Source organism: Lissotriton helveticus, chromosome 7 (assembly GCF_964261635.1).
Source record: "Lissotriton helveticus chromosome 7, aLisHel1.1, whole genome shotgun sequence".
NCBI classification, from domain to species: Eukaryota; Metazoa; Chordata; class Amphibia; order Caudata; family Salamandridae; genus Lissotriton; species Lissotriton helveticus.
In genome coordinates, this window is record NC_136068.1 from 279,029,870 (window position 1) to 279,042,496 (window position 12,627).

The window sequence follows — 12,627 nt, forward strand, 5'->3', positions numbered from 1 at the left end:
AACACCTCCATCTCATAGACGGCGGAAGCACCACAACGGACCCGACCACCATGGACCCAGCCCTACACCCCTGTTCCTGTGGCACGGTCCCTTATGCGTTCACTCTGGTGACTATCCTTTCCCACATTCTGGTTTTGTTGGCCAGTGTGGTCTGTTGTACAAGGGTTCCAAACAGGTTGGGTTCTACACGTATAATCTCATCCAACATGACTTTCAGCTCACTCTCTGTGAATTTAGGCTGTTTCTTGTGGGCCATGGTGTGTGCTGTGCAGGGTGTTGCGGGTGCAGGTGTGTGGTTTTTTGGGATGGTGTTGTGGTAGATGGTGAGGTTGGTGGATGGTGTTGTGTTGATGCGCAGGTTGTTGTGTGGCTATTGGTGTATGTGGTGCTGTGCTCTGCTGTGTGCCTCTTCCTATCAGTTCTCCTGTGATGCAAAGGATTGTGGGGATGGGAGGGGTTTCTTTTATTTTCTTCTTTGTGGCTGTGTCCCAATGGTATCTTGCAGTCAGGTATGTTGTGGGTGTGGACCCTTGCCTGTCAGGTTTTCCACCATGGGGGAGAAACAACCTTTACAACGCAACTTTTACAACGCACTACCATTACAACTAAACTTTTACAACGCAAGATCCATTACATTGCATGCCATTACAACGCAACCATTACAACGCAGGACACTACAACGCATACCACTACAACGCATGTCATTACAACGCAGTCATTACAACGCATACCATTACAATGCATACCATCACAAAGCATAGTACCCTTACACTATCCAACACTTCCCCTACTGTTGCACCCCCTGGAGTTAGAATAGTAATTTTTACCCCTACACTATCCAACACTTACCCTACTGTTGCACCCCTTGGAGTTAGAATAGTAATTTTTACCCCTACACTATCCAATACTTACCCTACTGTTGCACCCCACTGGAGTTAGAATAGTAATGTTTACCACTACACTATCCAATACTTACCATACATGCAATGTAATGGTATGCGTTGTAATGGTATGCTTTGTAAAGGTAGTATGCGTTGTAATGGAATGCGTTGTAAAGGTAGTTTTTAAAATTTGTTGTAATGGCATGCGTTGTAATGGAATGCGTTGTAATGGATGTTGCGTTGTAAAAAATGCGTTGTAATGTTAATGTTATTTATAAAGCGCGCAAATACCAGAATGGGGTCTCGGCGTTGTAAAAGTATGCGTTGTAACGTCATACATCCCCATGGGGGTGTGTTTTTGATGTGGGTTATTGGGGGAGGGGTGTGTTCATGGTAGGTTTGGGTCCTGATTTGCTGGATTGCATGGTACCTTGCTGCCGCCATTTTTTTTGCGGTCTGACCGCCGCGGTGGATTAGCTTTGGCCCTTCCGCTGATACCTACATTTGTCGATGTTCTTTTCCGCTACGGTCGTGGAGGGTGATTCTTTACGTTGCCCTGGTGGTGTTATCCTAATCGTGCGGCCGGTCACTCCGCTGCACTGTCAGCGGTTGAGCCTGTTACCGCGGCCACTCCGTCCGCGGCGGTCGGTTTTTTTATGGTTCCGTCCGCGGCAGGCGGTCTATGGAGACTTCCGTCTGCCGCGGTCGGGTTTTGCTGGAGGGGAATCCTAATAGCACCGCCAGTTTCCCCACGGTGCAGTTGGACGGTCATTTCCCGCGAGACTGGCAGTCTGGATGCTTTCCGTCCGCCATCCTAATCGGCCCCTATGTTAGAGGGACCACATTTACTGACCGAAAAAAATTTGTGTTGAGGGACAGAATATGTAGTTTCAAACCAAAATATGCTTTTGTTTCTCAGACAATTAGTTTATTAACTATAAATGACTACAGCGGCGGTCGCCATATCTCGCGGGTGGGGGAGCGGATGTGGCATTCCAAAGAGGGGATGTGGGGGTTGTGGGTGGTGTCCCGCAGGGGCGAAATAAAATAAAAGTTAAACTTACCTTGACGGGTCCAGAGTCTTCTCTGCTACTGCTCTCATGCTCTCCTGCCTCTAAAAGGAACAGAAAGCAGACAGCCAGGCTCCCTCCCCTAAGCCAATCACAACACTGCAATGGCAGCATTGTGATTTATCTGAGCGCCGTGACACAACGCTTAGCCGAGGGGTGGGCATGTTTTCCATGCTGGCTGTAATGCAGCCTGCATTGAGAACAGGGAGGTGCGCATGTCTGATTTGGGTGGCCCAAGAGGGCCGACCAAATAGTCAGTGCGCACTTTGGAGTGGGCAAACCACTCCTCCCCTGCCCTAATCTGAGAGCAGAGCAACCCTGTCCACCCGCCCGTCGCAAAGCAGTAGGACACGTCAGGAAGCATAAAATGATAATAATTTAAAGTTATCCTTTTATGTTTCTCTCATGTTTACACTTCTTAAAAGCAGTGGGGTGACGCTCCTCCACCATAGTCGAGGAGAAGCCTCTGAATGACTAACTGATATTTGGGGACAAAATCTGGAATTTCCATAAAATGGCCCAGTTATGAAAACGGCACCTATTAACTTGGCCTAAGTTTAGTGATAGAATTACTGTCTAAAGACTAAAATTATGAATCCTCTATACATTTTCTTCTGCCTCTCTTGTCCCTTCCAAATATATTTTCTTTCACTGTAAGACCAAGAACTTAATTTGAAGCCCCAAAACAGGAAGTCGAAAAGTTTGAAGTTACATAGCTGCCTAATACATGTTAAAAATTGGAGGAAAACTATGCAGATGACAGTATCAAATTACCTACGCAGATTATGTCAATTGCTTGTAAATTCTTTAGATTTTTGGTCAATTTCTGAAATAATTGAATAATTGTGTGCTGTAAGAAGTCTGTGTTGTTTGGGGGTGCAAGGTGTTGTGTCTCGAGATGTGTCTCGAGACAGATCTTTCCCTTGCTCGAGATCTGGCTCGAGTACAACTTGCGTTATGTGCACCGAATTTGGTATTAGTCAAACATTGCATTGTTGGGCCATTTAGAACTGGCTGGTTGGTCTGGCACTGTTGGTGAGAGGAGCTGTCTAGCGGCTGCGTCCGCTAATTCTACTTACCGGGTTATGCTTTAATAAAGAAGATATTTATATTTACAAGGCGCGATTCTTCTTTATAACAATGGCGACGATGGAAGCATAACCCGAGGAAGAACCTACGCATTCGGCAGTGAAATAATTTATTTGTGCATTCGTAAATATTTAGAATTGATTTTTAAATACCAGGATTTCGGAGACAGCTCAGGCGATGTAAGTCACAATGTTATTGTAACTCGGATCGCTGATAATTTAATGCTTATGTGATCTCGGCTTGCTGATTATTTAACACGGGGTGTTACTGAAATTTCACTGCTTATATTATAACACGGAGCATTGTGTTATTGAGACTTTTACTGTTGGAAATATAAATTAATCCTTCCTTCTGGAAAGTATTTTGTGATACTGCTACGATCTTATTACTTCCACCGTAATTCAGACATGAAAGTTCATATGTTCGGTGCTGTTTGACACTGTCGCACCTGTTATCTGAATGATTATTGGAAGTGTGCTACGCATTGAATTTGCATTGTAAAAGAAGATTGCATTTTCCTTAATTACCTATGCGAAGTGAAACTCGTGCGGAGACGACCTTTAGGAGGCGCTTCCTGTGAAAATCTCAGAGTTCTACTGCACACTATGTTAAAGAGGCTGGTCATCACGTCGTAGCGAGAATTGAAGAGGCTTGTCATTACGTCATCGCGAGATTACGCGGTGTCATTGTACGTGGCTCCATTTTGTTTAGCACTTGGTTTCCACGGATTTAAAGACATATCACGCAAATGGAACTGAAGCAACAACATCTTTTCGGTGGCAATAACGATCTACTTTAAGTAATTAATTAAAAGGAAAAACACATTTCGCAGCATTTTCAGTGCTTTTCCTCATTTGTGTGTTACGGAGGTCTATCCATCCGCGACACATACACTGTTCTTCCTACGAGTTTAAAGGTACTTTTAAGTATACGTGTGTATACATATATAATTACATTTTGAGGCGCATTATATTAGATGTGATGGATACATGACATCCCATAATTTAATTTCATTCTTTTTTTTTTTCTCTGTTGGTTTAGTCTTGCTAACCTAGGTCAAGTTGTGTGATATTATTGTATACACAGTTATTAGCTTCATTTCCACAGACTACATTATGACCACTACTACTATGAACTTACCTGCCCCCAAGGCATTTATGATTAAAGATAGAGAGATATCAAGTCAGAGATGGGAGGAGTGGAGAGATAATCTAGTCAATTACTTGGAAACCTTTGAAAGTAAAGAATTAACTCCTGAAAGGAAAAGAAAAATACTTCTACTCTGTCTTGGTCCTGGTGGATTAAGAGTCTATAATAGAATTGAAAAAAAGACCAGCGGTGGAAGTGACGAAAATGTTTTCACACGTGCTATTGATGATCTTAACGCTTATTTTGCACCTACTGTATGTAAGGCAGTACACAGATTTAATTTTTACCATAGGAAGCAGAAAGCCAATAAAAAATTGAAGATTATATACCTTCACTTAGAAGCCTTGCATTATCATGTAATTTTGGCACTTTTGAGGAAGAATTGATTCGGGATCAATTGGTTATGCATTGCAATAATCAGAATGTGCAGGATAAACTATGGATCAACGGTGACTCTAGTTTAAAGGAGATTTCTGCCATCATTTCCAAACCTGAATTAACTTCTAGATGTGCTAAAACTGTTATTAACAAAACCAAAAATGACAACAGTGAGGAAGTAATCAAAATTTTAAGAGTTCCAACTCAACAACAAAACCCAGAAAAAAGCAAATACAAACCAAGCTTTAAAGAGAAAAGTAAAATGAAAGAAACCAATACAAGATCCAATGTGGTTAAAGGTGTGGTAGCACTTCACATCTCGCCAATGACCGGAAATGTCCGGCACTTGCTAGACATGTGCCTACTGTAAGATGTCTGGACATTTTGCACGTGTTTGTAGGAATAGTAAAAGTGTAAAGTGTATTGTTGATGAGTGTGATGCAACTGATGACAATGAGGAAGACAATTCTGAGGACATTGTATGTTGTATTAGTGATGATGAATCACCTAACCAAGGCAAGATAAGGAAAAAAACAGTATGTGATATCACTGTTGGTGGTATTATTGTAACAATAACTGCAGATTCAGGCTCACCATACACTATCATTAATAAAAAGAAATGGGAGGATCTGTTTAGCTCAAAAATAGGTCATAATTTAGACAAACCTGATGTTCACCCAGTTAGTTATACTGGTGAACCCATTGATTTGGTTGGTTTTCAAAAACTTAAATTTGAATTTAAAGGGAGATCTGCCTTTTGTAAACTTTACGTCTCAAAAGTGGGACCGTGTGTTTTGGGTTGGTGGGATCAGGGTGACCTTGGCATACTTCTTGATCCTAGCAGCCCAGATACTGTCCTATGTATTGAGCAGGACAATTGTGATGACATGTATGTGAAATTTCCCAAAGTGTTTTCTGGAAATGTTGGGGATGTAAAAGGATTCTCACGTAAAATTATCCTGAAACATGGTGCAAAACCCCGCATCCTTAAAGTGAGGAATATTCCCTTGGGTGTCAAGGATGAAGTACAAAATGAAATTAACAAGCTTATGGATAGGAACATAATTGAGAGTACAGACTCCTCTGATTGGGTCTCACCATTGGTGGTCGCACAAAAGGCCAATGGCAACATTTGTTTATGTGTGGACCTCAGAGAGCTAAATAAAAATATTTTTATTGATGTTTTTCCCTTGCCCAAAATAACAGAACTTCTCTCCTCCACAAGGGACATGGAATGGTTCTCCACTATCGATTTAACTTCTGCCTACCACCAGGTTCCTTTCCACATAGAGAGTAGACACTTAACGGCGTTTGTAACACCATTTGGGTTATTCCAGTTCAAAAGGGTACCGTTCGGTTAGCATCTGCTGCTGCCATGTTTCAGCGCATAATGTTCACCATTTTTAAAGGAATCAAGGATGTATTATTCTTTCAGGATGATAGTCTTGTGATGGGCAAACACAAGGTTGAACATGATAGCCTGTTGAAGAAGGTTTTACAAGTTTTAGATACAAAAGGCCTGACTGCTGAAAAGTCTAAATGCAAGATTGCAAAAAAAAGTGTGACATATCTTGGCCACGAAATCAATGGACATGGCATCAGTCCTAAATCTGATTTAGTAGATGTCATTCTCAAGGCTCCCACCCCACAAAATAAGGATGATGTTAGATCCTTTTTAGGGCTTGCAGAATATTACTCCAAGTTTGTTAATTTCGCTGAGAAGATGTACTGTATCAGACAATTGTTGAAAAAAGGGAACAGTTTTCAGTGGTCTGATGAGGGTCAGGTAGGAATGGAAAGAATTAAAAAAGATATTTGTACTGCGCCAGCATTGAAAGGGTTTTTCCCTAAGCTTAAAAGCTTCATCACAAGTGGGAAAGGACTTGGGGCAGTTCTTTCAAAATTGCAGAGGGATAGCTCAGAATGTGTGGTGGCTTTCGCTTCTAGAGCTTTGACCGCCACTGAGGAAAATTACTCGGTTATAGAAAGAGAAGCACTGGGCTGTTTGTGGGGGTCTCAAACATTTTAAACAATTCATTTGGGGCACATGTCTTACATTAAGAACAGATCACAAGCCATTAACTAAGGTTATTACATCTTCTGGTCTTGATAATGTGTCAACCAGGATATCACGCTTTTCGGCACAACTGTTGGATTTTGTTTATGATGTGGTGTACGTACCTGGTGTGCGCAATCAAATTGCAGATTTCCTAAGCAGGAGTCCCCTTCCTGCTGTTGACAGTTGTGAAAACGAGTGGGATGAATAGTTTGTTGCTAGCATCTTTTACTGTGAAATTAAGAGTGTAACTCACAAAGAGTGGATTGAAAATATAGCCACTGACCGCAAGATTCAAGAAGTTTGTCACTTTGTTAAAAAAGGGTGGCCAATGAAACATAATCTAGACAAAAGTTTAAACTCGTTCTGGGAGGTAAGACATGAATTGTCTAAATGAATTGTCTAAATGGCCAGAGTATAAGGTGGTTGAGAAGGCTGACTCAGAAAATGTTTTGATATTCTTAGGTGATGTTTTTAGCAGAGAAGGTCTCCCTAAAGATCTGGTTTCAGACAATGGTGGACAATTTGTTGGAGAACAGTTTAAAAAATTCATAATTGACTCTGGTATTACACACAGAACCACCTCAGTTTATCACCCAGAATGCAATGGTAGCGTTGAACGCTTTAATAGAGTTATAAAAGGAATTATTGTCTTGTGCAATAGCAACAATAAAGACTGGGAAGATGAGTTAAAAAAAACTGTTTGTGCCTATAGAATCACAAAATGCGATTCTTCTGGGTATTCACCTTTTGAATTGATGAGAGGCCTTTCCCCCCGTACGAAGGATAGCATGGGTTGGCTAAGTTGCACTGAGAATGTTAATTGGTCAGCCAAAGATGTAAGAAATCTCTTGAAAATAAACAGGAGCATTGGAAAGAGGATTTAAGCAAGAATAAGAAAAGTTTTGCTTTAAAAGTAGGTGATATTGTCAAAGTGAAAAAAGGTAGGATTGTTCAAAAAGGTGAGAGTAAGTATTCTTCACCGCTCAAAGTTATTAAAGTTCTGTGCAATTCTGCTCTATTGAGTGATGGTAAAGTGTGGAATGCAAAAAGAATTGCATCGTTTAAAGGCAATTTCATTTCACAACCCACAAAAAAGAGTTATGATTGGATTGATGATGACGCTGATACATCTAACAACACCAATGATTTAGCAGGGACTTCCCTTGGGAAAAATGTATTGTGTGCTGAGCATGTGATAACATTGAGTACTTGCCCTCGCAAGACATTATTGTAGAAGGGAAGAAGGATTATATCACTCTATGATCTAAACGCATTTGCACCAAACCAAAGAAATTTGATGATTACATCACTTATGTACATTCCTAGTGTATTGCTTAGAATTTCAAATGTTTATATATAGTTTTTTATTGTGTATATAGTTTTATTTTGTGTTATTATAAGGGGGGAGAAGTGTTGTGTTTCGAGATGTGTCTTGAGCCAGATCTTTCCCTTGCTCATCTGGCTCGAGTACAACTTGCGTTATGTGCACTGAATTTGTTATTAGTTAAACATTGCATTGTTGGGCCGTTTAGAACTGGGTGGTTGGTCTGGCACTGTTGGTGAGAGGAGCTGTCTAGCGGCTGCGTCCGCTAATTCTTCTTACCGGGTAATGCTTTAATAAAGAAGATATTTATATTTACAAGGCACGATTCTTCTTTACAACACAGGGCTGCTACTGTGAAGACGCTCAGAACTCTTTCAAAGTGCTATTAATGGGAAAAGTCTTTCTCAACCTCTTTTAAAGCAGCTTCTAGGCCAGCTGATGTCTTTGAACATGACTTGGATGTTTTTCTAGGCTGCAGTAAGACAACTCCTGTGATAAGGAGCCTATGAACCCTGAAAGAACTCACGTGAAAAGGGAGTACCCATGTGAGATGTCACATGCAAACTTTAGGTCCAGCAACATAAGGGCCCAGGGCCCTTACAAAGTCTGTGCTGCAGAAACTGAATAGCTTTGTGAGCGCCAAAACCAAATCATAATATATTTTAAAAATTGCCTTGCAAATTGAAAATGTTATTGTCATCTTCTACGTCAAAGTTATGATTCTTTCTAAAATCACCAGGATATGGCACAATGTAGAGGCTTTCATCTATTTCCTGCAGTTCATAGGAAAATGAATGTATGCATAGTTAGCAGGTAACCAGAGAAGAAGGCAGTATCTTGCTTCTTATCAGGGAAATATCCCCTTTTCATCGCACAAACATGATGCAAGCACCCCTGGCATTTTAACCAAACGGGCCTTACAAAACCAGAGAAGTAGGCAGTCCTCTGCGCTTGAATTGAGAACCATAAGCTCACTCCGCGAGGACATGACACAGGCGCCTCTGGGTTTTAATAGATCAAGAAAAGAAGACTGAACGCTTTATGGGGCCTAAGTATTTCGGAATGCCCATATTCAACGCTTAATGTCCTAGCACCAGGATGATTTTACTCTTAGCCAGACTTTACGATATTAAATGGATGCATGAAGCTAGCAAATATCTCTGATATACCACATTCGGATTTGGATAACAATTGATACCCAACAATTTCCAAAAAGCAAACCCTAAGGGTGCTTTTATTGACCCCTACACGACGACAGATACTATATGTAGTCTTGACAAAGGTGGAGAATATTGTGGAAAACCACCGAAACGCGTCGACGCACCATTTAGTATAATTCACAACTCGGACATCTTTGTTGATATACTATATTATAGAATACATAATTTAGGTGTCAAAAATAGAGTACGAATATACACCCAGTATTGTACGAATCCAATGTCTTACTTTTTTTCTGTCTTTTTCTTTCAGTTTTGCTGGTCAATATTGAATATTAAGTGTATCTTTTATTGTCATTATTTTGTTTTAATCAGTGTTGAGTGGTCTCTTAACTGTCCACTATTTTAAATGTTTGTATTACCAATAAACTGTAAGAATTCTTTTTATACACGTGAATCTTGTTATTGTTTTTGACTTTCTAGCCTTAGTGTTATTTAGTCCAGTTCAAGGGAATCTCTCCTTTATCTACGGTTGGTTAACCCTATTTCCCTTAACTTCCGTTTAAGGGGTACCTCTCATACTCATCCCTAGTTAGCAACTTCTCCAGTGTTCACAAAACACTGGTCGACTATGTGATGAGAATCTGTGGCCTCTAAACATGATGTGTGATGATATTTTTCACAAGAATGAGACTGTGAACATTCAAAATTTAAGGAAAACAAGGCATTCAAAACAGTCAAATTTGTGGTGTTAATCATGATGGCTTTAGAATGCCAGAGGAAACACTTGTGTATGTGAGCTGTAAATGTCAACTGGGTTGGTTCAAAGGAAAGAAGTACAGTTTGGGAGGTGGTGCAATGTGGATACTGCTGACTTCAGGAAACAACTAACTCAATAATAATATTAATATGTATTCCTTTTCACAAGTTAGTCATAACAGTTTGAATTTTATCTTTTGAAAACATCTTTTGTACACATCACTTTTTGATACCAGATTCTTTTTGGGCCGACACAAACATATAAGATGTAGTCAGCACAATGTACCTCAAGACTCGTCCATTTTGGTTTCTGCCAACCCACACTCTCAAGGTGAAATACAATTTCACTATGCTAATGTGCGGGAGGAACACTTAAATGACATTTTCTTTCTATTGATTATCTACATCAAATACGTCCTATTTTGGGGAAAATACAAGGAATTTATCTACACTATCGCCACTTGGTCACAGAATAGTGCATGACTCAAGCCGAAGTTAACCTTAAAAGTTTGAACAAGTATATCTACCTTTACCAGGAGAGCTGGTTGACAAAGTCCAAGGATGCCTTCATGTTACACTGGGAGGGTCCATGTTGTGGCTCTCAGCAAATGAGGCAAAGTACCCGTTTCTGCATTCTCAAGGCTAGCCTTTATAGAGGCTGTACAAGAGAAGTCCATAGGCACAGAAAGGTAAGATGGAAATAATGTATATAATAACTATTAGAACATTGGAATGTTGGGAGCTCCATTGCAGACAATGGAGTGCTCCCTGCTTCAACGGGCCGGTAAAGACCCGCAGAGAAACATTCCAATGTTCTATAAAGGCTTCTCGAAGCTCGAGGGGATTTATATCCCCTCAAGCTTCGAGAACCCTTTGTTTAATTTGTTAGAACATTCTGCCCTCTAGTGGCAGAATGTTCTAATAGCCTTATAGCCCTTCGTAGCAGGGCTATACCGGCAATTAAAGTCCCGCTGTCTCGTTAAAGTCCCTCGCCTTCGGCTCGGGCCTTTAACGATTCAGCGGGCCTTTAATAGCCAGTATAGCCCGCTACGGCGGGCTATAAGGCTATATTAATTGTAGGAGAGTTGACCCTAATTTAGATCCTAGGGTGGTGGAAAGTCATACATTGCCAATTTGTTGGCGCTGAGCCACCAGGCAACAAGGCAGTACAACCACACAATCTACTCTCTCGAAACCAACAGACAGGCCCATCCCAACTGAGTGTATGGGCCCAACGTGCAATTGCTAAAATACTGCTCTGCAACTCGAGCAATGCCTGACACTTAAGAGAGAGGCAGGGTCCAACACTTAGTATGGCAGGAAAACCCATTTCCCTGTAGCCCGCCTCCTCGGTTTAGCAGTCACTGAGTGAAGACTCTTCCTCCGGGGGGGGCTGGGCAGCAAGGGGAGCCTGGGTTGTTTTTCCTGCCAGTCCAGACCTGATAGCCTCCAATCAATGTTTTGCAGCAGTAAGCAACAAGGGACTCTTCTTCATTCCCCCAAAAAATATGGGTCTCATTTAGATTTTGGCGGATGGGTTACTCCGTCATAACGGTGGTGGACATCCCGTCCGCTGAAATATAAATCCCATAGGACATAATGGGAGTTATATTTTGGCAGATGGGATATCCATCACCGTTGTGATACTCATCCACCAAAATCTAAATCAGGCCCTATGACTTGATATTTTAACAATATTGCTCCCTTTTCAAGGGTTTGTCAAGGAGTGAGGTGCTGCACATTGGCAATCTAAATTTAACAGATGTTTGAAGGCGGATCTCTTTCCATATAGATGTAATCCAGCAGCCAGGTGGCAGTAGCCTCCTCTCATCCTCTTCAGATTTGGACAGGTAGTTGTAACTGTTGCCAAGGCTAGCCCATACATACCCTTAGCCCAGAAATCACCAATTTAGTGAAACATGAAGTCAGTGAAGGAGGTATTCAGAGGCTGTTGCCTGTTTTTGAGGAGCATATCACTATTTATTTTAAAGTTTAAAGTTTCTTTGCAAGCATTCTTCCAATGCATTTTTCTTACGGAAAGGTAAAATGCTGCAATAAGCTTATTTTGCAAATACATTTTTGGAAACACTTGGGGCCTCATTTATGAGGCCTTGCGTCAGTTTTGCGCTTCCGATGCGTTACTTTTTGTGACGCATCAGTGGCGTAAAACATGCCTCCTGTTGCGCACTATTTACAAAGTGACGCATCTAAGCAGATGTGTCACTTTGTAAACCCCTGCTCTACATTATACCTGCGTCAGGTATTATGTATGCAGGGGGGGCGTTCCCCCGCAAAAAGCCTCGCTGAAGTGACGCAGTGAAATCTATGTGATTTCACTGCGTCACTGCGTAAGACTGACGCAGGCCCTTTCACAGGGGACTGACGTATCTGTAACTCCTTGCGACATGATGCGTCATACATTAAAATATGCCGCATCAGGTATGTCGCAAGGAGTGCGCACTGAGTGACGCATCGCTGCTTTCACGCAGCGATGCGTCAGTTCTCATAAATGAGGCCCTTGGTGTGTTTCATGCTACTATGGCGCCCATCACAAGTATATTGAAAGTTCAGATTAGGACATAACTGAGAAGTTCTTTCATAACCTGGATTATGATGGGTTGTTTAATGTAAACTGTACCTCACTTCACACACTTAAGCAGTAAAATAATAGTGGAAAATATCCAGTGCTCGGAATGTTCGAAATTCCTGCAGACATTTGAGTGCTCTAGCCTATTTCTTTGGTTATTCCTCATTCACAGGT

General features: G+C 41.3%; 1 protein-coding gene across 1 annotated transcript in view; it reads right to left on the minus strand.

The window, feature by feature from the left end:
* LOC144766733 (protein-glutamine gamma-glutamyltransferase E-like) overlaps positions 1-12,627 on the minus strand; it is a 238,670-nt gene that overhangs the window by 22,954 nt on the left and 203,089 nt on the right. The window lies entirely within an intron of this gene.